We start from the raw sequence: 26,517 nt of genomic DNA on the forward strand, positions 1-26,517 counted from the left end.
AAAATTCTTATTTTAAGAGTGAACATAACAGCAAAAAAAAGAAATAAGGACACTAGAAGTCAAATGTCTACAAAACTGAGAAAATTTGGATTTGGATAAATAAACTGGTACATTCACACCATAACATATCATGCTTTAGTACTTTATTTCTGAAATGCAGGAATAATTAGTCCTGAATATGTTTTCATTTTATCTAGAATAATTTTCTATCTGATAAATACAGAACTATATTCAGGGAATTCTAAAGGTATCATTTAAAAATTTACAATCTCTGATTAGAACTACTATAATTTTTAAAGCTGCTTAGTTAAGATCAATCTTTCTCCAGTCTCTTATCTCCCTTTTATTTGTTAACTTCCTTAGAGATCTGAATGAGCCTGCTTTGATCCAGAGATTCTTTTCCCCAGGTGCTTCTCTCTGCAGACAAAAATCTTTCCCATGGTCCATACGGCATTATCAATTATTGATATAATATAGATCCTACAGCTGCTCTACTTTTATAAGTGCTCTAAACCAACAATGAGAATGACATAAATAAATAAATACCTATCAGGAGTTTAGCTTTTGAAGAATGATCTGATGGAGAAAGAAACTCTAATTTTTTTTTTTTTGGCAGTACAATTACTTCCACTTGAGTTAGACATTGTTCCCTATGAGGTTTGTGGATGACCTGTGAAAGAGGTTGGACTTCTGAAGAAAAAGGACGCTGTCTATGATAGCATAAGAGTCCCTGGGGGATACATAATATGCCACAATGCAAATGATATGCACATACATTAGAAGGAACTTTTCAAAAGAATCATCTTGAAAATAAAAAGATCAACTGTAATGAATAGTGATTTCTTTCTACTAAATAAATTTAAGACTGATGAACATAATACTTATAATGTAGCACTTCTACTGTCATTTTGGTTATCTGCTGACAGTCAGAGATGAGGCTAAAGGATGGAGGGGAAAGAATATGAGAACACAGAAATATGGAATGCCTTAGAGAATTAGGCATTCTTTCCTTTTTCTCTCTTTCTTGATGATAAATTTCTCATTGCAAATAATCAGTTCAGAATATAATTATTCATTTGGCTCACTGAATAAATACTTACAGTGTTTAGTACTGAATACACACTAACATAGTGGTGAAGAAAACAGAGAAGGTACCTTCCTTCTTGAAGAATCTATGCTACTACTTTCTACACTGTCCCATCCCTTGAATAACTACAGACAGATATTATAGATAAATGGGTAAAGATGTTAGCCTTAGATTATATTTGAAACTTAATTATAATTTTGGTTTGACTATTTCGGCTATACTTAATTACTTAATGTAAAACATGACAAAGAAATTGGTCAGAGTCAAATGTGAATCAGGAGAGTGGGTGAAATTGCAAAGAGTAAACCTCCAGTAAAAAAGAAAATCTCTTATCGATCAATCTAGCTATCTACATAGTAACATACACACACATATGTATACACACACCTACATTCATACATATATACATAAAAAGATACCATATTCTTGAAAGCCTCAGCCTGGTTCCTGAACCCTTTTTCAAGTCATGTAAGTAATTCTCTTTGCTTAGATTTATTTTTTTCTGGGGAACTGAGTGTGAAAATGAACAAATAAATAGAAGTGACCAGAAAGCACATTTTCTATTACTTGGATTTAGATTCATTGAATAAGCCCTTCCTACAGTGGAATTTGACTTGACAAGGCAAGAAATCAGAACAACAAAAGCAATAACCAAAATATTTGTATCAAAAAGAAAAAAAGACAACTGATAATAAAATGTAATTGATTTTTGGCTTGATTTTTGGACATAGGTAATGTATCAGAAGATATGTGAAGTGCTAGTATATGTGACTATCCTTTGCTGAATACTCCACCTCAAAGAAGAAAAAGTGCATAAATAACATTGACACGGGAATAAATTCTTATGAAAATGTCAAAATCAATGGAATGGAATACATATTTTAAGTGACTTAGGTTCTGTATACTATGGCAAAATCGCTGGTGGCGCATATAATCAATTACACATGATCTATTTTCAAAACATGATTATGATACGGCATGCTAGGAAACTGAGGCAAAATATAAAGCCATTTTACATCATTACATCTTTCAGGCAGAAGTGACTGAATTTCAACTCAATCTTCTGGTTACATTTTAAATTATACTGTTTACATTAGTAATTTACATTTAGAAAGGATGAAAAACAAGGAGGTATTGCTATATCATACTAAATGCATATTGAACCACTCTAAACATATATATAAATGTATCCAGAAATTATGTCCTCATAGAATATAAATGAATAACATAAAAATTATGAGACTATTAAAATTATTGGGGGCCTTTACTTTTACTCTTAAAATTTCATAATATTAATACAAGAGGTTTTCTGTTTTTCTACCTTTGTGTTTACTATGAAAAACTGCAATAGTTTATACAACTAAAAACCTAGCTGAACATTTTATTAATTTGAATGTTGTATTACATTCCTTAATCATCTTCACAGTAAAAATAGGCTCTGAATTAAAGGACATGAATAGACAATTCTTTAAAAAATAAAATGCTTATAGATAGTAACAGATTAAAAATTTCCGTCATCTAAAGAAGTCCAAGAAACCGAATTATGACAGCAGGGGTAATACAAATTGACTTACTCTAAAAATTAACTAAATTAAAAACAAAAAAATTATAATAATCAATGTTTGTAATGCTGCTATGCATTAAAAGGTAGTGGAAATATAAGTTGATAAAATCTTTTTAGAAATCTTTTTGGAAATATGTATCAATCTTAAAATTGTTTATATCTTTTGACTGTAGCCTTTTATTTTTTAGACTTTGCCATATGGATGTGAAATCCAGATAAATATTTATCACTTTGACAATATTTGGAGACAAATAAGTCCAATATTATTAAAAGGTAATTGATACATTGCCATATAAAGTAGGAATTTTTAAACTCAATAAATATTTACTCCATCATTTCTTTTTTCCAAGTACCATGTTGCAAAGATGGACAAACTCAGCACTTATTGTCAATAAATGTATGGAAGGCTGTGTATCTCCTCATTCTTCTCCTACTCTCTGATCATGACATATTGTTCCCCTTTACTGTTTGTTTCTTCTGCCTATAGTTTAAATTTAGTGTTTCTTAAGGCTCTGTGGTTATTCTCTCTATAAAGATTCTTTCTGGCATGTATGATTGAATTTCCTTCTAATATGATAAAAACTTAAATATTACATTTATATCCCAGACCTCTTGCCTAGTTTTGAATTTATATTTCTATTCCAAATCATCTACCCAAATGTCTCACAGGAAGTACAAGGTTAATACCCTAAAACCAGCCTTTATCATTTCTCTGAAACCTGTTCCATCCTTGATATCTCTGTTTGAAGAATAGCACCACATCTTTATAGTTGCAAAGAGGAACCTCATCCTCCTGTGCCAGTTGTATCCAATTATCTTGAATTCCTGTAGAAATATTATTCTCAGTAATGTCATTATCCAATTCTTGGTCCAAGAGGGCTCATTTTCTTTTAAAACGATATATCCTTATGGGTTAGACTAGTAACTAATAAAGTATTGTACTACCTCAATAAATGTTTGCTGAAGGGCTATTGAGTGAATGAATAAAATACTTGGAAATATCTTTAGAGACATTTCCATTCAGGTTAGGAAAATTAATGTTTTGGGGTGATTTAAGTTCAGCCAGTAGCATTATAAAAATTGACATATAAAGTGAAATAGATTCCTAACTTATACACTAACTAATAAAATTAAAATCTTCTTTCTGAAAACTAAATAAAATCATAAAGGCTTCTCTAGAAAATTCAGGAATTAAGATTTCCATTATATCTATAAACAGTTGACAAAATAACATGGAAATACAAGCAATTCTGAGCATGTTACATTGAGGAAAAAAATTAAGTCTATTGCTACTAAAGCTAATGTATATGCTTGTATTTTTCACTGGAATTAAGATCTAAAAAGATTGTCTTGGATCTAAAAGAACTGTATTAGAAAGAAAAAATGAAAAAAAATCCCTAAAGTAAATCTGAAGTACATTATGAGAATTTCTGTACAGGAAATTTATTCATTTAATCATCTTTTTACTTTAATTAATATTTTTTGAAAACTATTCCTATGCCAAACATTATTCTTTGTTCCAGGATACATTAGTGAACAATAAAGTTTCCAGCCTACCTGAGGCTTATATTTTAGTGATAGGCAATAATACATATGGTAAATAAATTATATTCTACATTATAAATGATATAAAAGAAAAGGTGAATCCAGGTTAAGAGGAACAGAGAATGTTGATAGAGAGTAGTAGATTGCAATTTTAAACATGGGATTAAGTTGGACATCACTGAAAAGGTAAAACAAAACAAAAAAAAAATCATCTATCTAGGTGAAACACATTTTGACGATGCAGATAGCCAGTTTTGCAACTGTAAAGTGAGAGAGGGAAAGAGCATTATAAAAACAGCAGAGGAAAAAGAAAAACAGGTGTTGTTGTAGCAAAGTAAGTGACGAGAAGAAATGAAAAAATGAAGTCCTAGTGATGATGTAGAGCCAGGCCCTGAAGATACCTTCAGGTTATATATACTCTGCTTTTCTTTATGTAAAATGGGGATATCATTCAAGTTTGGGGCCTAAATTCCAAAGGTCTCTGGTTCCTTTCAATATATATGTAAGATTAAACAACGAAACCCTCTCTGTTTAAAAGACCTGAGCACTGGAGTATCATAAATGGAGACAGGTCAGTGAGTATAGCAGAATGAAAATTAATGGGGCATAATAATTTTCATATATCTATAAAGTGTAAAGGGAAGCTATTGAAAGGACAGTTTAGTTGATCACTAGGAAGAGAGTTCACAACTAGAGATACAAATTTGGGAGTTAATGACATGACATATAGAATTATAGTAGAGACTGCTAAGTGTCTAACAAAATTTCTTTCCTTTTTCCACTGTATTTTGGCTTAGACAGGCTAATTAAGCAGATATTTTCAAGCCTTCTCATTACCGGTGAGTTAAGTTCTGACCACTGGACTATGTGCAGAGGTGATGAATTCTAATAACAGGTCTAGGACTTAAGACATAGGTCTCTTCCTTGAAGCCAACTTCCTTCTCCTCAGTTATTGGAACCCAGATATAGGTTTGAATCATAAAGATAACAACATTATAGAGGACTGTGAAGTGATTATTTGACATTTCGGTCTCTGAGGAACAAAAAAGAACCAGTGATTTCAAAACTGTTATGAGAGGGAGATTTTAAATTTTATGTTGTTTAAACCACTGTGTTTCAGGATCCCTTTGACATAGCAATGTTATTTGACCCTAAAATATACATACATTAGAGCCACAAATGTGTGATAAAAATAGGTATTTAAAATCATTTATAATTATGTTTAGTTTTGAGTTAATTGTATTTCAGAGATACAAAAGCTAAAAGATGTAAACTGAGGGAAACTGTCAGTTATTTTTCAGGCAACCTTGAGAAATAATTTTCATTAGAGTCTTGGAAATAAACAATCATCCTTTATTTTATTAACATTTCCTTTAATTTTTTTGCCCAAACTTTCTAGAGTTCTCCAAATGTCTGCTAAAATTAGCAAATATTACAACTCCATCTGCCCTTGTACCCTAAAGTAAATTTTAGTGATACTAAAACATTGACTAATATGAAATGCATTTGCAAATTTCAATTTCTTTCTTTTTCTATTTTTCTTCAAAAAAAATCTTAGTACTTGCCATTCATATATAGACTTTAAAATCCATAAGTACTTTTTCATGTACATTAACTTCCTCCATTTTTATTGTTTTTAAAACCCTAGATCATTATAACAGTATAGAACCATTAAATAGATTTTGACCTATTCTCTTCCTTAATCACATTCAATTAAAACAAACCAAAAAGCCTTTTAATATTTTCTTAGGAATTTTGTTGACAAATATATTTACCATATTTATCCATACTCATATCCATATTTAGTACATAAAAATTATGCTATTTTTAATAATGTATTTGTAATAATGGTCTGAACTCCACGTTCTCTGGAAATACATTGTGAATCCTTGTGTTGATGTTAACCATCCCCTATCAGTCATGAAAAAATGAACAGCAGTCATTGAATTATAATTCTGGGAAGGCTACCTGTGATCTCCAAAACATATTTCAGAGAGGAAGCACTAATCTAAAGATATTCAATAATATCAAGAAGGTAATGAGTTTATATTTTGTATTTTCTCTAAGTATAAATAAGTGTGTACTAACTTTGCTTTTAACCATAAGGAGGTAACAGAGGATGGGTCTACCCTCATGACTTAAGCAAATGAAAAACTAGAAAATATATGAAACAGCAGTTTCAGGCATTAGAGATAAGGCAGCAGAGGAAAATGATTCCTGAAGGACAAGAGGTTTCAGTCTGCAGTACAGGGAGGGGAAATACGATCAGAGTCAGCCTGGTAGGCACTAGAGTTGAAGCGACAGTGGTTAGAACTCACAGGGAAGAGCTCCAGGAGGAGTTTCACAGAGAAACAGAGTTCCAGAGATCTGCAGAGATCCAACTGAGTCTTACCCTGAACTTGATCATAGAACCTGCATGAAGAAATGACCAGAAGCTGGTGAAACAATCCTCAGAAAGGAGGAAGAGAACATTTCCTGGGGTTCACACAGAAGAGAACAGAAAATTGTAAATATGTGGCCAAATGCGATTTTTCTTAGTTGTCTAATACAAGACCGAAAAAGATGATAAGGAGAACAAAGAATAGATGAAACAAGTAGCATCTCCCCATAAAGCAAGATAGTATGTCGAAACCAACCATGAAACCGAGGTCTAAATATACTAATTAAAAGACAGAAGTCATCACATTGAAGGAAAAAAAGCAAAACACAACTAAGTGCTACAAGAAACCAATATCAAATATAAAACTACAAATGAGTAAAAAAGAAAAAAGACAGAAGAATGTATATTATCATGCTAACACATGGACATATTACTATCGGACAAGGTATATTTCATAGAAAAGAATATTACTAGGATAAAAGAGTCATTTCATAATGATAAAGGGGTAATTCATCAAGAGGACACAATTGATCTATAATGACAGAAAATACATTAGTGTTTGCATGTAGATGAGTTGGGGAGATAAGGTTGGATAACAACAGGTCACACAAAATCTTTTGTGGGTGATGTTTTTTGTTTTTTGTTTTTTTTTTTTGATTAGGGTGATGATTTCAAGTTGTATACCTGTGAAAAATTATACAACTGTATAATTTAAATATAGGTAATTATGCCTTTATTATAACTCAATAATTTTTTTTAAAAAAGTGCGGCTCTAATAAAATTAAAATATCCATATAAAGTGAGAGCAGACATTCTCATCTCCTTAATAATCTTAGGGGAAAGTTATTCAACCTTTCGCCATCTAAGTATGATGTAATTCTCTACTGTAGGTTTGTCCTAAATGTACTTTATCAGGTTACGTCGCTTTCTATTCCTGGTTTGCTGAGAGTTTTTCTCACGAATGTTGGATTTCATAAAATTCTTTTTCTGCATTTATTACGATGATTATATCATTTTTTTAGTCAGTATGGTAAATTATGTTGCTTAATTTTTAAATTCTAAAACAATTTTGCATTTCAGAGATGATCCTCACATAGTCATGATAAACTGGTAGATTTATTTAACTAAAATTATGTTCAGAATTTTTGCAACGATGCTCATGAATTAGTTTCCTGTATTGTCTTTTTTCTTTTTCCTGGTTATGCCAGGATATTGCTAGCCTCACAGAGTGAGTTGGGAAGTGTGCCCCCATTTTCAATTATTTTGAAGTGTTTATATAGAACTGGTATTATTTCTTCCTCAAATGTTTGGCAGAACCCATGAGTGAAGGCAGCTAAGCCTAAATTTTTTTTGTTAGAATATATTTAAGTGCAAATTCAATTCATTTAATAAATATAGGGTTGTTCTCTTTTTGCGTAAGCTTTGCTAGTTTATGTCTTTCAAGGAACTTAACCATTACATCTCCATTGTCACATATATTTTCACTAAGTTGTATATAACATTTCTCAATAGTCTTACTGCCTGTGAGATTTTCAGAGATGTCTCCTTTCTCATTCCTTATTTTGGAGAATATATTCCTCAATGTCCCCTCTAGACAATTCAGGCAGAATATACAGTGCACTATAGATTTTTAAAAAGACAGCATTTATTGTCCAATTAAAGAAACTCTGACACAAGGCTACTCTTCAGCCTAGCATGAGGAGAATCCTTTGGGTGTAGCTTCTTTATTCCTATTTGCCCACATGGGTTATATAAGTGTTACCTCAAATAGAAAAAAGTACAAAAACTTTAAGCCTGGGTCTATCATCTGGTTCATTAAGACCAGGTCTTATATGGCATCTAATACTGATAGCTATACTCATTTCACGTGTCTTTCTCTCAACATGAAGTACAATGATTTTAACATTATGGGGACTATTTTAGAATGAAAAGTCACTATTTTATATCATGCTTTCAGATAATCTAACCTGATAAATGGGGAAGATGTCCCAAGCATTTGGTTGGTATAGGTCACTTTAGATTCTAGCTACTGCGGAGGTCTCCTTCAGAGGTTGTTTTGGTAAGAGAAGAGACACATTCCACATAGAACGCTTACGACAACGCTGCCGACTTTTAGGCGGGGCTATTGGAATGAGCGTAAGAGCCTGCACTACTCACCAGCCTGTAGAGGAAGACTTGTGGAGCCTTTAATGTTTCCTAAAATATTTCAGAACTACCAGATTGATCTATTTGTACATCACTACATCATTTCGTTATTCTGTTACTGGATCCCCAATAATCTTGTCCTCTTTCTAACCCTTCAACTTGACCAACAGTTTTATGTGATAACATGTATGTCCTCCAGAACTTTCTCTCACTTCCCACATACATATAGCCTGGATGTGTTTTTTCATATGTTCAAATCCTTAAATTCTCATCCCTGGAAATAAAGCCTGAGTGTCCTTTACAGACAATAAATTCTTTAATACCTTCATCAAAAAGAAAGGAGAATATCAGATGAAAATTTCAGAAAAGTAAATTGCTATGTATATTTACAGTTAAATATACTTTAGACTTCAAATTACGTGTGTGTGTGTGTATGTGTGTGTGTGTGTGTGTGTGTACAGGTAAACTTATCAATAAAACTGACTTTGAAAATAATGGTAGCTTTAAATTATATTATGATCATTATTTATATTATAATCAAGATCATATGGTACTGAAGTTACAGAACTACTGTGCACCTTTGAAAGAGGAAAGCTACTTGTTGATTAAGAGTTGTTAAACCAATATGGAATTCATTAAGTAAAAACTTAAAAACTCTTATGCTAATCTCACTTTGAATGAATATATCCAATGGCAAAACCTGCATATCAATAGCTAAGAAATGCATTGTATATCGAACTTTGATATGAAATCAAAATAATCATAGTTATTCGTGAAAAGAATTTATAACTTTGAAAATAAAAAAATTAAAGTTACTATTGAAAAAAATAAAATTATAGTCAGTCATGGCTAAACAAAAAATATAAGCCAAGGAATTCATTACCTTCTTGTTCTTTGATGTATTTGTTTTAACAGAAAATATCTCTTCTGGTGATAACTTTTAACATTTAATTTGTATTTATTCACATCAATCTGAGCCCTAGGGAAAAAGAAAGTGTCAGTTACTATATATTTTTTCTGTACATTATAAATGTATTTATGCCAAGTTTTTAAATAAGAATTGAAGTCTATACCCATTTAGCACAAATCCTATGGTTTTAATTGTAGTTCTAATAATCATCGAACCACGTTTCCCACAATGTTGGAGTAACTTTCTGGTATGGAATTCAGAAATGCAAAAACTCATCGATTTCTTTTAATCATGATGGAACATGTGATTTGCTATCACTTCACTGGCCTTGCACAGCCACAGTGCATCAAGCTGTATCTACTGAGTCAAAAATAAATTTGAATACAGAAGAAAAATAAAAAATGATCATTCCCAATTAAAAATGTTTAGTCTCTCACTTGGACAATTGTCATAGACTAGAAACTCTGTCCTCTACTTTTTCTTGGCATTTCTTACCATGCCCAAGGAGACCCTGCATCTTCTGGACACTGTAGGGCACTCTAACTGATCTCCAGCACAGCCCTTCAGACACACTGGCTACTTTCAGATTCAATGTGATTCCAAGCTCCCTGCAATATATGAGTCTTCACACAGCATTATCCTTCTGCCTGGGACTCTCTTTCTTGCTTTTATCCTTTGATTCCATCAGATCTTTGAATAAATATAATTTCTCAAAGGCCTTCCATGAATACTTTCTCCAGAGTTGGTTGGCTTCTGTTACTCTCTAGTCTTAATCTGAAATTTCTTCCTTTCTTAATAGCACTTGCCATACTTTCTACTATTTTATTAAGTGGCTGACTAACTGTATTTCTCTCTTCCCTTCCACACTGTAAGGTCAGGAGCTGTATTTGTTTGTCTTTATCCATCCAGCACTCAGTGCAATGTTGGCACAAAGTAGGTAAACAGTAAGTGTTTTAGAAAATAAATCATAAATACCAAACATCTGGATGAGTAATAATGCTCTGCATCTTCTACTTTGTAAAATTGATATTTTACTGATAGAAAAAAAGGTCACCTTGTTTTTCTAATAGCGTTGGTGAATATGAAAGCAATTTACTCACATCCTCATATTCCTCTGTGACTAATAGCATTCATTAGCAAGTTGGCTTTTAAGAATCATGAGTACATTTGGAGTTTATATAAGAACCAAATTTATGTCATTAATATAATTCCTCCTAATAGCCCCTCCGTAAGAAACACTAGAAGGTCACTATGGAGGGACAGACAAATTTGTGCAAAGCCAAGGGATCTCATGAGAGTAAAGGAGTAAGCATTCTTTCTTTATATTTTAATGTTAGTAGGACATGTATGATGAAAAAAGTTTATCCTGACTGAGAGATAGTGGGAATGCATAATGAAAATGACCATAAGGGAACATGTAGTCAGGACAGTTAATTCAGCCTCGGCAACAGCATCAGAAAGGAAATTGGAAAGGGCTACTTCTGCCATAACATTTGTGGCTGTTCTGCAACACTCTACTGAGACAATCATCCCTGGCATAGAGGGAAAACTTAGGCAATATGGTTGTGCATGGAAGTGTTAACTAAATAGCCACCATCTGTTTGAAGGACGCTACCTAGAAATAATTCAGGAGATGTGGTATTGTCTTCTATTGAAAGACCACTGTCGAATTGTAGAGGGTTGGTTTTCTACAGAATCATAACAAAGACAACTGAAGCTAAATGTCTGGGCTACTAGATGTGTACTCAGTGCAGATTAACTGAGCCCAGTAGTTCTAGGAAGTCTGGTGGAGGAATATCTGTGTGTGGATGGCCCATGTAATTTGAGAGTTAATAAACAACATGGATTTACTTGACCTTCTCTAGCAGACATTGTCAGTGTTCCAGTTATCTCCTGTTAGTCCATACAATTATGGCTTTACAAGAGAGAATAGTTTCTTTTGCTCACGTATCTGTGCTTGGATCAAAGCTTTAGGGATACTGTGTCTCTGTTCTAGGTGGCATCAGCTAGAGTACCTGGATTGGGGCTAGAAGATCCATTTCCAAAGATGGCTCAATCGGCAGGGCTGGAATGTTGGTGTGGATGCCAGGAGTTCTGTGGCACATGAGCCTTTCCAGGGCTAGGGTCCTTCACAACATGGCACCTTCGACCCAGAAACTGGCACAACATTGCTTCCTTCATATTCTATTGGTCAAAACAGAAACACAGCTCTGAGGTATTCAGGAAGAAAGGGCAGAGAACTTCCTCTTTATGAAGGAGTAAGAGATTTCATACTGCCATAAGCCCTGAGGTATAAAGCCAGTTATTTGTGCTCTCTTTAAAGTTGAGGGTGAACCCTCTTTAGTCCTCAATAGTGTGACTATTTTATTTTTCAATCATTTAAACTTATTTGCTCTAATTTAAAAGTGACAGTGCCATTTCACTAGCTGTGTTGAGAATGATTCGAATTTCATTTGTATGTTTTTACCCCTTACAAATCCTTTTTTGCCCACACCAAATTCATTGTTTTAAGAAATGAATAATCTTAGGAATCCTCTTATCTATAGGAAAAATGAAAGAGGTAGAGAAGGAAATATCTTTGAGCTAAGTCCTCAATATACCTCTTTAACAAATCAAAGTGGTGCTTCCTGACGCAGCTACCAGCTCAATCAGGCCTGTCAATCTGAATTTCTCCGCGGCCTGTTCTTTATAGTGCTTCCCCTCCCTCACTGTGTTTTCAGAGCAATTCTGATCCCTCCCACCTTCCCGACAGTTTCCTTTTTCACTAGCAAAACTTGAATCTGGCATTCAAGGGGGGCACTCAGAGTTTGTTGGTAAGACAATCACCCTGAATAAGAGTTTGCTTGCCTGTCTGCTTAAATATATGTTGAATCAGATGGTTTTCCCCTCAACAAACCCGTCTTCTTCCTAGGAAGAGAAATGCCCTCATAGAGGCAACTCTCTGTGTCTGCATAAAAACGGCATTCACTGTAGAAAAAACTATTTGTGTGCTGAAATGAATTCTTCTCTCTGGCTTTATTTTGAAGTATATTACCAATATTCCTCACAAATATACAACTGGATAGCTGAATTTTGTATAACTTTGATGAAATGAATAAATTCAGTGAGGACAACCACTGTTGCTCAGGGTCTCCAAGACTAGAGAGCCAGTGCTCATTTTGAAGAGTTATAAGATAAGAACAAAAGACAGTATACGCTTTAAACAGGCAAGCCGATTTCATGTTTGCCTCAGGCAAACCAAATGTTCACTGTTGATTTACTCTTGAATTGTGAAAGCAAAAGCTATAAAAGCAAAAACAATCTTTGTTGTTCTTTTTTTTTTTACTCCAATGTAGTTCCATGATACCCTGAAGTAATATGATTTGCTATGAATGATGTGAAGAAGAGTTGTTTAGACTTATGGTTCTAGAAACTTTCAACAGTTTTAACAGTGTGCGCCCATGTGTTAAAAATCAAACCATTTCTGTGACAAAGGTTCGAAACAGTGCTACAAAGACAGGTGAATTGAATTCCAGTGATCTCGTTTCACCTTAGTGGCATTGCAAGAGCTGTTAAGGTAAAACAATAACATCACACAAGTTATTTCTGGTGCCCTGGCATTTCTTTATAAGGCCATAAGTTTAAGAAACATGCTATAAAGACCAGAGAGGTTAATGATATTCAAATGCCATCTCCTATGAGAATAAGAATATTTTTGTGTTATCGGGAAATATCTTGTTGAGCATGAAGCATCATTTTTTGCCTGTGAGATATATCAATCAACACAAATTGCGACAAATCAAAATATTAGATCAGAATTTTTTACTCCGCTTTAAGAATAAAAGTGTTTACTTTCCCTTCTTTATTGAAAAAATGAGAAGATAAATCACAATACTTTCATAGAAATCTTTTTAACCTGATATAATTTATCTTGTCAACAATATCATGAGCCAGATGAGAGAGAGGAAACTCAGAAAGATTTGCTGAAATTAGCAGAGCTAAAGAAAGGCACAATATAAATTCAAACTCATATTTAACTGACTTCAAAGTCTCTGATCAATCCTTTCCACATTATAGCCCTCCTGGTTCTAATGTTATCAGGGTCATTTACTTGATGTTTTCAAGAAGACAAATACTTTAGAATATATCCCTCTCATTAGGTAAAAAGGAGAAATCCTTAATACTTTTGATATTATGTTTAAAATGTAATACCTAAATTTTGAATTAAATTACATAATAAACCTGATCCTTTAAATCGTATTAGAATTAAAAACAACAGAGATGGAGTTCTCTCGAACTTTCATATGTCTTGGTCACATACTGTATTAGTTTCTAGGGCTGCTGTCTTAAGTACCACAAAATTGGTGGCTCAAAACAACAGAAATTTACTGTCTCAGAACTCTAGAGGAGAGAAGCCTGAAATCAAGTGATCACCAGGACTGGTTCTTTCTGAGGGCTCTGATGGAGGATCTGTTCTCTGACTTCTTTCTACCTTCTGGTGACAGTCAGCAATCTTTGTCATTCCTTGGCTTTTAGATGCATCACTCCAATATCTACCTCAGTCTTCACATGGCATTCTCCCCGTGTGTCTCTTCTCTCTTATGAGAATACTATTTATATTGGATTACAGGCTCACTATAACCCAGTATGACTTCATCTTAATTTAATCTTAACTACATCTGCAAAAATAATGTCTCCAAATAAAGTCACATTCAGAGGTAACAGGGATTAGAACTTCCACATCTTTTTTTTTTTGGTGGGGGGACACAATTCAACCCATAACATATAGAAATCATGCAGCAGAGCTCAGTTTAAAAAAAAATCAAGCAGAAAACTATAAAGTCTGAAAGAGCAAGATATTTGTGGGACTACTGGTATCCATATGTGCAGGTATATGTGTCTGCTTGTGCATGTGCTTATGTATTTAAATTTTCATGTGGTGTCAAAATTAATGCATTGCCTTTAGACTAATTCTATTTTTGGTGCAGGTATGAAGCTATGGAAAGTTAAGAATTTGAACAGACTATTTCAATGATATGGTATGTATTTCTCTCCTCTTCTTTGCCTATAAATAATTTACCAATTTAAAAATTTCTTAGCTAGAAATTTATAATCAATAATAAATATTTCTGTACACTGCTTTTGGGTCTCGTAAATTTTATTCTCCAAGAAGTTTCACAGAATACTCCAATCTTTTAATTTAAAAAATATTTGTCTTGGGAACTTATAAATTTATTATCATTTTCATGTAAGTAAGAATTGATTGACACTTTCTTGAGGAATTATCATGAATAGTCATCATACCTTTAATCCCATATTTTAATTTTATAGCATTTGGAACTTTTTTGTAAATATTTCCCCAAATAAGTGTAATTATCCTTTAGTATTACAAGGGTTCAGTTAATATATAGTATAGAATACACCATATAAATCTGAAAGCATTTTCATAGAACACTAAAGACTCTCATTTTAGCTTTACAATACAGAGCGTTAAGAAGCTATTCTTCTGGAAAGCCAGAATAAAAATCTTTAAGTCAATCTCTATTTATTTTTTTAAAAAAGTTAAAGACCTCCTTAATATTTTCAAAAGATCTTTTGCCTACTCTACACAAAGCAGCAAAACATATCCGTTAAGCTGTTTAGAATTCAAGTCTTCCTGTTTTGTGCCTGCATTGTTATTCATATGTTCCTTGTTCACGTTCCATGGGTCTAATCTATGTTTGTCTATAGAGTTTAAAAGCCATTTTGAAGCCTCATAGAGTTATTTTATTTTATCTATAGTTTCTCTTTCCAGTAATGATATTCTCATAGTACATTAATGCTCAGATGTCCTAAAAACATGTTATGGGCTTTTGGTTTAGAAATTGAATTAGAATAGTAAAAAGTACCCATGGTATCTATCTCTTTTGTTTTAAATATACTGTCTTTGGCTTTTATGCAACACAGAGTTCAAAGCAATCATCATCAGTAGATAATAATTATTAATTTTTATTCTCCTCTTCTAGCTCAAAAGGTAGTTAGCTAAATGCTGTACTAAATTTGGAGAAAAGAATGTTACTACTGTGATCCACATTCTTTCTCTAATCTCCTGAGCTAGGCTTATTGCCCAATGAACTAGTCAACACAAAAGCAGCCATGGAGCACATATGGCGAACACTGCAGTAAAGGGTAGAAACTGGAGTCCTCCAGCTCTTCTCCAAACCCAGACTCTGACTCATGAAGCCAACCATTTGGAAGATGTAATTAATTTTCAGGGGCATTCAATTTATAAAGAGTGTCATATGGAGGGAAAGCTAAAACCAAATGGTTAAGATATCTGTGAAATGTAAGACACGAAAGGGAAAAAGTATTTTAGGCACATATAATTTTGTTAAACCATGGGTTAAACAGAGTTAAATAGATTTACTTAATTCAGAATTTCTTAGATCCCCGAATATGATGATGTGCATTGTGAGTCACTAAAAATATGACATACTGTATAGTTAATGGGTTCTGCACCCAATTCCAATGTGGGGATGTGGGGTTTTCTCCACACGTGGAGATACTATCAGATTCAACAGGTTAAGGCTCAGCCCCTCAAGATTGTCCTCCACTTCACATGCCAGTCCAAGTCCCAACTGTCACCTGTGCTTTGGACTCACCAGCTGTAAACTGGAAATTCCCAGAACCCCGCTCCTTGGATTTAATTAATTTGCTAGAGCATCTCACAGAACCCTGGGAAACATTTTACTTACTAGGTTACCTTTTTTTAAAAAAAATTACTATTATAAAAAGATATAACTTCAATAACAGCCAAGTATAAGAGATGAGTAAGGCAACGTATATGGGAAGGGTGTGATGATTCCATGCTCTCGTAGCATGCCATTCTCTGCAAATCTCCACCCGTTCAACAACCCAGAAGCTCTGTGAATCCCATCTTTTAGGTTTTCATGGAGCCTTCACTATATGGGTATAAGTGTTTAAATCATCGGCCAGTGGTGGCTGATTCAACCTCTGGCTCCTCTCCCCTCCCTTGAAATCAGGGGGTGGGACTGACAGTTTCAACTGTCCCTTCTGATTGGTTCCCCTGGAAACCAGCCCTTCTTCCTTAGGTGCTCTCCAAAAGTCACCTTGTTAACATAAACAAACCTATTTGAGGTACAAAGGGTCTTGTTATGAATAACAAGACACCCATTTCGCCTTTATACCTGTGAAGCGATTTCAGGAACAGAAGACAAGAGATCAAATGTTAAAACAAAAGGTGCTCCCATTGTTCTTATTGCTCAAGAGATTCCAAGAGTTTGGGGAGCTGTGAGCTGGAAACCTTGGATGAAGACCAAACATAGATGAGAAATGTACTTTAGTCATCTGAACGACCAAATATATATTTCTTATAAATCGTAATATCGCAGCCCACCACATGATCTTTGAACATGGATCCCCTACAGTAAAAAGAGTCTACCTGTCAGAGTATTTATATTTGGTGCAGCATATATAGAACAGATAGAGCAATAGTATCTACGCAAACGTGCATTCGGAGAAGCTGGTGTGGAGTATGAATAGATTTAAATAAATGACTCATCTGTCCTATAAAGCCACCACAAATATTTTTATATTCTTGTACTAGTTTATTCTCCTCACCCCATCCTGCCCTTTATAGTAGATATAGCCTGAAAAATACAAGTCAAAAGATACAAGCGCATTACTGGAGTTCCACTTAGTCATTAACAGTTGGTCCAGTCATCAATAGATTTTATGAGCAGAATGTCTCCCAGAACATCACCCAGGTCTGCAGGCTGCCATTCCAGCTCGTCAAGTTCCAAAAGCAGTAACACAATATACGGCATCATCATTTTAGCATCTGCTATAACTGAGCTAAGAGACACTATCATCTCTTTCTTTGAGTCTCTTTTTAGGTATTAAAGTAAATTGGATTTCCCTCATTACATAACCCACTTACTCATTTCTTTACCCATAGCTACTATAGATACTTCCTTCTCTCCATTTATACCCAAACTTTTCCTTTGGAAGGTACATTATGTTCACCACTGTGCTTGTCTAGATGGCAGGAAGCAAGTATAGACTGAGCAGGAGATACTTGCTAGACTAGTATCTACAGTCTAGCAAGTATCTCCTGCTCAGGTCACTTTTATTTACACAGAGTAAGGTTGCACAGGTGTAGATCTAGCAGGCTGTCTTCACTATTAACCCTAATTTTTCCAGATGAGGTGGAGGCATCCTGCCCAATCAGGCCCTTAGAAATTCTGACATAAAGATTAAAATCACAATTCCTTGATTAAGAATCATCCCTGTTTCTAATCCTTGTAATTGCAGTTCCGGTCCTACGACCACTGCATCAAGTGTGTGTGGGGGGCAGGGGAGGGTGGGTGAAGGTGGACAGAAAAGCTGAGATGATGTGGGAAAGAAAAAAATGCCATCATTCTTCTTCACACTCTTCCTAGATCTAAAACAACAACAACAAACAAACAAACATACAAAGAAATCTATCCAGTGGGGACATTCCCTTAACCCCCATCATGTTCCATTGAGTGTGAGCACATACTCATGAAGGCATGTAAGCAGCCCTCTACATGTTTTGGATAACCAGTGTTTTAATTCTCTGTCCACTGTTGAACATTACAGGCTATAAAGTGTGTTACTTGGTCTGAAGAAATGATGGTCAGCCTTCCAAACAGGTATAATATCTTTTGCTCCAGTTCTTTCATACTATTTTAGTCCTTTGCATCTACCACGGGGTAAGTCTGGCCCAGTCCAGAGTCAGTGCCTATTCCTGTCAGGACCCATTTATAGCATCCCCCACCCCCACCCCACGAGGGCTATCAGGATCAATCTCGCTTGCCAGCTATGATCGAGGGCTTCCTACCAGGGAATCTTCCACGTAGCCATCTGCAGTCTCTGTGTCTCTTGGCAGACAGAACAGTTCTTATTGGCATTTGTGCCTCAGAGGATGCAAGAGGGATGTGTTTAGATTCAGCCTATATCTGCATCGCTACAGTTTCACCATGCCCATTCATTTCAAGTACCCAGGCGGTCACCTTAAGTGAGCATACAGAAATCTCTGCTTGTAAATTCCAATCACCTTCTGAACCTGAAAGGGGATTCTTCGAATGGGCATCACCATACCCTACTTTAATGTACCACTCGAATTACCAGAGGTGTTTATAAGGCTCTGCTCATAAGGACATTCCCTTAATAGGCCAGGCTTCCATTGTCCTCCTGCCTGACCACAGGACCGGGCCATTGGTCCCTGCCCATCAGTCATAAAAGCCCAAACATAGGAGATTTTTACCACTGTTAATTCTACCATCACTTCTAAGAATGCAATTCAGCCTAACGGGCTGATGTGTTTTTCCTGTCCTCACCCTGAACTGTGGGCTTCCAAATACGATTCTGCATGAACCTTTTGTTTTTCCTATAGAACTCTTCTGGGCACCGACATCCCCAAATGAGTATTTTAGATTTTAAATTTTAGATTTTAAGATCACATTATGTCGTTCAGCCACTTCAAATATTAACATCTGTTGGCAACATAGTAAATCTCCCTCAAGTAAAAATCCTCCAGTCTAAAGTCCCAGTAGTCATTAATGGGAGGCGCTCACAGGTTTTTCCTATAAGCCCCAGTCTGTGCTCCATCCAGAGCTATGACACAGAGAATTTGTCCCTACCAGCTTCTGTTCTCCATTGTGTGGGCCCAGGAAATCTTACTGGTTCCCACGTACCATGTCCCATTAACACTGCCTGAATGGCAGATTTTCATGCCGTCTGCTTTACAGCACAGTAAGTCCTTACCTAACATCTTCAATAGTGCGACTTTAAGTAAAATGACATAAATGACAGGCTTATTGAGGTAAGCAAAAGTTAAGTTCCTAGGCATCTCACCTATGTTATAATGAAATAATGTTAGGACATTACTGGAGGATATTCCCCAGTTCCTAGGCATCTCACCTATGTTATAATGAAATAATGAAAGGACATTACTGGAGGATATTCCCCAGTGAGATACAATGTCCATCTCCATAACACAATCAGGAAAAAGATGCAACCCCTTCACATAAAGCCTGTTCAAACAAACTCATTCTCCAACACAGTTTCACCTTAATTCCATCAACTATTACTCTCATATCAACCCTTCTGTTTCATAACTGAAGTCTATACTAGACCTTCATCTACAGGTTTTGATTTTGTAATACTAGATAGGAGAAGTATTCCCCAGCCAGACATAATACTCATCTCTGGAAACCATTTGGGTAAAAGAGATGCAACTTCTTTGCATACAGCTTGTTTAAACATTCTAACTTTCATAATCCTATCGACCCGTACATTTTCATATTCTCTCAGCCTAACTGCAGCCCAAGTCAGGGCTTCACCAATGGATTTTGGTACCACAGTTCAAGAGACTCTAGTAGCAAGGAGGCCTGGAACTTCTCCACTGCCTGACCAATCCTACTCTTGTGCAAAGGATTTAGGTCTCTAGAAAGAGGTCAAGCCCAGGGGCCCTGGCCCTTCTGTCAATCTTCATTCTGATTAATCAGCCTAATCGGTGCTCTAAGCAATTGCTGGTAAGGTTTCCATAATAATCTCCACCTTTGATGTTTAAATTTTTTCCAAATTGGGGGTAAGGAGAGCAGACTTGTTTGGGGCCCTTGAGTTTTGGGGGACCAAGAGGGGAACTGGCCCCTGAAGATTTGGTAGTGCTGTATTAAAACCTTTGTTTTAACCCCATCAATGTCCCTTTTACTCATCCCATTTCTTAGTAACTATCTAAAGATTTCTACTCTGCTGGAATGAGTCCCATGACTCTTCCCCCACTGTTTCCTCTTTGTTCTGCTCCTATCGATATTTTCTTTATTCACTTTATTTCTTAATAACCTTTTAAAAATGTCTTCCTTATTGGGAAGAGTCCCTTTATATTCCCTGTCGCCTCTCATTCTCTTATTAATTAACTTAATGTTTTTATTAACATCTGTAAGACCCAGAAAGGGAAGGTTATATGGCAAAGCCCATATGGCTTCCTGAACTGTTCCTCCTTTGAGACAATAAGGTAAGTGGTGCCAAGTGAAAGGGAACCACTTAACTACAGCATTTACCATGACCGGGTAATTGGTATACGCATTGGGTGAATATCCTGGTCATTATAAAGCCATTCCCGCATGGCTTGCATATGAAGCATATCAGCTAATACATCTGGGATCTTCTACTTAGCATTTATAGTGGGAGATGAACAGTCAGTCAGTCCTCTTTCTCCGGGGTAAACAGACCTTACAGTGGCTCTTATCCATCCACCAGACTGGCTAGATCACATAGCCATCTGTTCCACAGTGAGCTATGGGTCCTGTATCAACTCAAACATTCTCTTCCATTCTGCAGCATTCAAAACCAAAGACACAGGTCCTAAATTAGTTATACTTAGAATACATTTTAGTAGAGGTTCCTCAGGAAATTGATGAAACAATTCTTTTACACTAGAGCCCTGGTTTTGCCCCTCCCCCACATTGCCAACCTTCTTGGTGATCAGTTTATTGTATATATATTTAAAAAAAAAGATAATTTAGGAATAGCCAGATGAAAGAGGTGCATAAGGCAAGGTAAGGGAAAAGGGGAGCTTTCGTGCCCTCTCTGAGCATGCCACTCTTCCCAAATCGCCACATGTTCACCAACCCAGATACTCTCTGAACCCTATGCTTTTGGGTGTTTAGGGAGGTTTCATTTACAGAGAAGTGACTGATTAAATATTGGCCATTGGCAGTAGAACTCAACCTCCGGGCTCTCTCCCCCTCTGGCAGTCTGAAGGTGGGGCTGAAAGTTCTAATCCTCTACTGAAGGTCTCTCTCCACTGGCAAGGCCCCCATCCTTAGGTGCTTTCCAAAGTCACCTCATTAACATAACAAAAGATGCCTTGATTGCTCTCATCACAGAAAATTCCAAGGGTGTTAGGAGCTCTGCACCAGAAACCAGAAGGGAGACCAAATATATATTTCTTATTATACATCACAATATCTCAGTACTTTTCAAACCTCTACTTTATCTGAACACATCATGGGTCTTGATTTTAAAGGACTTCCACTTTAGTTGTGAAAGTTGACAAAAGTGGCGCATTTTAAAACAGAGCCACGAGGCCCTTCTGTAAGAGCCGTCTGCCTATCTTGTTCCATAAACCTCTGGACTGTTTGGACTGGCCCAGACCTTTTAAACTGGGCCGAACCAACGAACCAACATTAGTTTACAAATAATTGTTTGTAAAGCCAGCAGGACAGAGGACAACCTGACCACAGTGATGATTATGGGCTCTCTATGTGAAGACAGAATCAGTAACCAATCATTTGTAGTCAAGAGTAGCTCAGCTTATCAGCATCTATAGGAATTCTTTCTTCCTTTCATGTAATCATTCCTTTCTTTATTTTTTCATAAAAATCTCTTGCCTTCACCCTGTAATCGGGACACTATCTGCCTTTCTGCCTGAATCTGTGCTTTCGAAATTGCTATTCTGTGATCCCAAATAAATGCTTTGCCACCTCTTAATTTCACTTATTAATTTTAGGTTAATATAAGAATGGTCTATAAAAATGCTTCTCATCCTTTGTGGCTGTAAAACCAAAACTAAAACAGAGTCATTTATGTGGGGGACCAAAGGAGTTGACCAACACATGCTCATTAAAAAACAAACAAACAAACAAACACATAGAAAACTTAACCTTACCTAATTAGTTGCCAGGAATTACAGCTCTCCCCAGAAATCAGCAGCGGACACCAGCCAATTCCCAGTGCCAGGTCTGTTCATGCTGTCTCTGGACTTCTATGTTCCGGTGACTCTGCTACCCTGACCCAAATAAGGAAGACCACCAAGCAACTAATCAGCTGAAAAAGACAAATAACTTCCTCAGTTACCCCATAAAAACCCCTTAAATTCTTGAGCGACTTTGAATTCGTTGCTCTCATTGCCATGAGATTCCTGGTTTGCAGGTTGAAATCCTTGCAATAAACTCATTTTACTGCTTTTTTTTTCTTTTAATGTGGAGTGCAGAGTTTGTTTTTTGACATGATAATGACATTTAAAAATGTCCCCCAAAAAGTAGTCTCATAGCAGATTGTCTCTGGAATTTAGTATACTTTGATTGAGGAAATAATAAGACAAAACTCTTTATATATTTAGAACTTCCAGGAGGAAAATATTATCTTATTAATCTGAAAAATAAGTTTGGACAATAGACCATTATCCTATACAATAACACTTCTCATTGAAGCTAAACGATAATTAAAGCTACAATATTTTTTGACATTAAATTCTCTGAAAACCATAATTTGTTTTCCCCCCATAAATAAAAGGCTTATTTTGAATTACTTTGAAAAAATTAATTTTGAATTAAGAACTTATAGATATCTTTTTATATTTCTCCAAATACATTTTATATGTTGAATGTTTATTTCTACTTGCACGATTTTTACTAATTTATCTTTGCCTTTCAAAATCTTCCTTTATGATCCTTACATTTTTTAAGTAGTAGGAGTGGCAAAACTATAATTTATATAAAATCGAAATTTTCATCATATCTTTGAAGCTCTTGGACTTTTAAAACGAGATTTATCTTTGAAAAATCGAGTATCACTGCTGTTACTGTTACAGCACTGAATGTCAGATTTAAACATAAATTTTTCAAAAAATCCATCTTATTTTATAAAGTACAATATTTTAGTCCTCCAGTTCAGGATACTTATTCATTGACTGGCCAGAGCTACAGTAAGCAGGAAATATTGAGATCTACACCATATATATAGCTAATTAAATTTTCTCTCCTATCTTTGAACATTTAAATTGTCCTCCTAAACACACATTTATTCATAAAAATATTTCTGTACTTAACCTATCTCCTGTTACCTCCTCCAGTTTCTTTGTTGTTCTTATTGTTCATTTCCTCTTTTAGTTCCATGGTTCTGTTATTCAGCCTTAGTCCAGATGTTTCTTCCTCAGGAAACAATAAAACAGAACTTTCCTAGAGGTCTCTCTATTCATATTGTATTCAAGGTCCAGTTTTCCCCCTAATTTCCTATGTTGATGATTTCTCTTAGGTATCCACACATACACAGAGATGTTCCTTTCATCATTCATTTTACAGAAGAAATGGACAGAGCTATTACCTTCTCAACATGCATCTACCCTGCCCACTGTGGGCAGCAATACAGGCAAGAAGAGTTTGACCATACTCCCAGCTTTTTGCTGTGTAACCTCAGATTTAAACCATACCTATCTCAATTAGCAAAGGCAAGGCTGGAGACCTGCAGTTGGCTGAATAATGGCCTCCCAAAGAAATCCATGGCCTAATCCCCTGAATCTGCCAATGTTACCTCATATGGCACAAGGGATTTTACATATGTAATTAAATTCAAGACTGGAAGTATAGAGATTATTTTGGATTATCACCTTGGGCCCTAAATGTAATCATATGGGTCTTTATCAGAAGGACTCAGTGGGGTCAGAGAGTGAGGAGAAGGTCATGTGATAATGAAAGCAGAGACTGGAACGATCCACTTTGAAGATGGAGAAAGGGGCCGCAAGTCAAGGCATACAAACGACTACTGGAAGGAGCCATTAGAAACCGAAAAGGTCAAGGGAACCTCTCTCCTCAGAACTTCCAGAGGACACCAGTCCTTCAGACACCTTAACTCGAGCTCAGTGAAACTGATTTCAGAACCATAAGAAACTAAATTGTTGTTATTTTAAGCTACTAAATGTGCCGTAATTTGCCACAATAACAACAGAAAAGTAATATAAGATTAGGATCTAATCAATGGGCTTTTCTTGCATAGTTGGTTACAAAAGAGATTTCATTTTTTCTGTATAGTATATAGAGCACATGTGAGGTAGGAAACTATTTTAGCCACTGACCACTATGATAAAGTTCAGCTAGAATTTGAAACTGACAAATGAAGGAGAGTAAAACCCCCATCAAAACATGCCCTGATCAAAACATGCTTGAAGCCTGCAACAATTCAGGACCGTCGCAGTTACATAAGCTTATAGATTCCCTCGTTACCAGGAAGAGTTTTCAATTACTTGCAATGAGAAGCAACTTAATTGTTATAACAGTTCTGCACAAAACCTACATTTTTAAATACAACATTTAATATGCTTTCATAGTTGTACAAAGCAGGAAGGAAGCCGTCCTGGTTTATATCTGTGTAACTGAATAGCAAGGACTGTGAAAGCAGGCTTGGTATTGTGGTGCCTGTCTTGATCAGTGCGATATCATCACTGCCCAGCACTGTTCAGTAAATTTAAATAGGTGCTTAATAAATGTTTTTGGAATGGGTTGATGATTGAATATAAAAGTACAAAGTATGATTACAAGACCATTATCAGCTAATCTTGGCTTAAAAACATGTTTTGAGCTATGTGAGACTGAATATACAAAGGCTTAATGACAAACAATAAATGACAAAAAGAACTCTGACCCACAACCACTATAGCAAACATAACCTCTGCAGCAACTGGCCCCAAAACATCAGAACTTGGTCAACGACTGCCAGCTCCTTTACTGGTCCCCTATGATTCCAACTTGGGAACAACCAAAGAAAGCCAAATATACTACCTAACCAATTGCACAAGGTGCCTAACTTCTAGTTAGCCTGCCTCTAGCTTCCCCTTGGCAATGACCTCCAGTCAGAACATACCTGAAGTTTCTCCTTTTTTCCACTATAAACCTTTCTCATTCTCCTGCTACCCTTGATTCTCTACCAAACACAAGTGATGGTGGCTGACTCCTTTGCTATAGCAAACTCTGAATGAATAGCTTCAGTTTCTTCTCATTGCCTTTGTTTCCACATTTACATCTAAGAACTAGTTTCTGTAGAAAGGTATTTTCTCAATAAAATATCACCAAATAAACGAGTCAAACATTTCTTTAACTGTAAAGTAAATGGATGGGCATTAAATTATTTTTGTCCAGAAATACTCTCCCACTGATCTGGATTTTGCTTAAAAGTTTGACCACTGGGGTTTCATTAATTCATTACTATTTTTTTTAAATGAATGCAAAAGTTAAAATTCTCCAGGAATGGGATTAAGCACAATAACACATTAATGCACAGAGAGTATGCTGGCTGAAAAATTACTGCTTGGCTATGTCCATGGGAGCATAGGCTGTCACCCATAGGAACATAGCATTCTAACAATAAGCTTTCTGCTTCTGTACCCCCGCTTGCACACCCAACATGTGGGTCAACAGGTAGTGAATAGAAGAAAAATAGACCTTTGTGTTTAGACAAAATGAAGAATGGGATTTGGGGCTTAAAAACCCTGTACCTCTACATTTCGGGGCTGCTTAATTTGGGGTCTGCATACCCCTGGCAGACCCAGTTGGCTGAATAAAGAGTGTGTTTCCTATAACTCGCTAAGTCCTGGTGGTCCGTGTGTCTTTCAGGGGCCGGTGGTTGCAACAAGAGATCCTGCTCCTGACATCAGGTACTTTATTACCAGAGGTATAGACAAGACACTGAATGGCATGTTTACATAATTATATATTTAATTATAACATCAGTAAGGGCCGATGGTAGAAATGCAGGAAGATAAAAGAATACGGTAAAGGGGTTCCAGGCTTGACGCCAGGAACAAGAAGGGTTTTAGGAAGTAGTGGTGAAAGATGCAATTGCCCCTCCTTCCAATCATCTTCTAAAACTTTAGAGATTTGATTCCCAGAAGGGTGTGAAACACCAATGACTGAAACTGAAATCCTGTCATTCTCGCAGAATGGTGCATAAAAATAGAAATAGTTTTGGCTTATTGAAAAATAAAGTTACATTTCCTACATACTAGAGATTTTGGACTCTGATTCACACCTACTATATTTACATAACCTAAGGTGTTAAAAATTATGTCAGATTCACCTATTTTCCTTGTAGAAATACCCATGTTT

The sequence above is a fragment of the Rousettus aegyptiacus genome, unplaced genomic scaffold (genome assembly GCF_014176215.1).
Source record: "Rousettus aegyptiacus isolate mRouAeg1 unplaced genomic scaffold, mRouAeg1.p scaffold_m13_p_11, whole genome shotgun sequence".
NCBI classification, from domain to species: domain Eukaryota; kingdom Metazoa; phylum Chordata; class Mammalia; order Chiroptera; family Pteropodidae; genus Rousettus; species Rousettus aegyptiacus.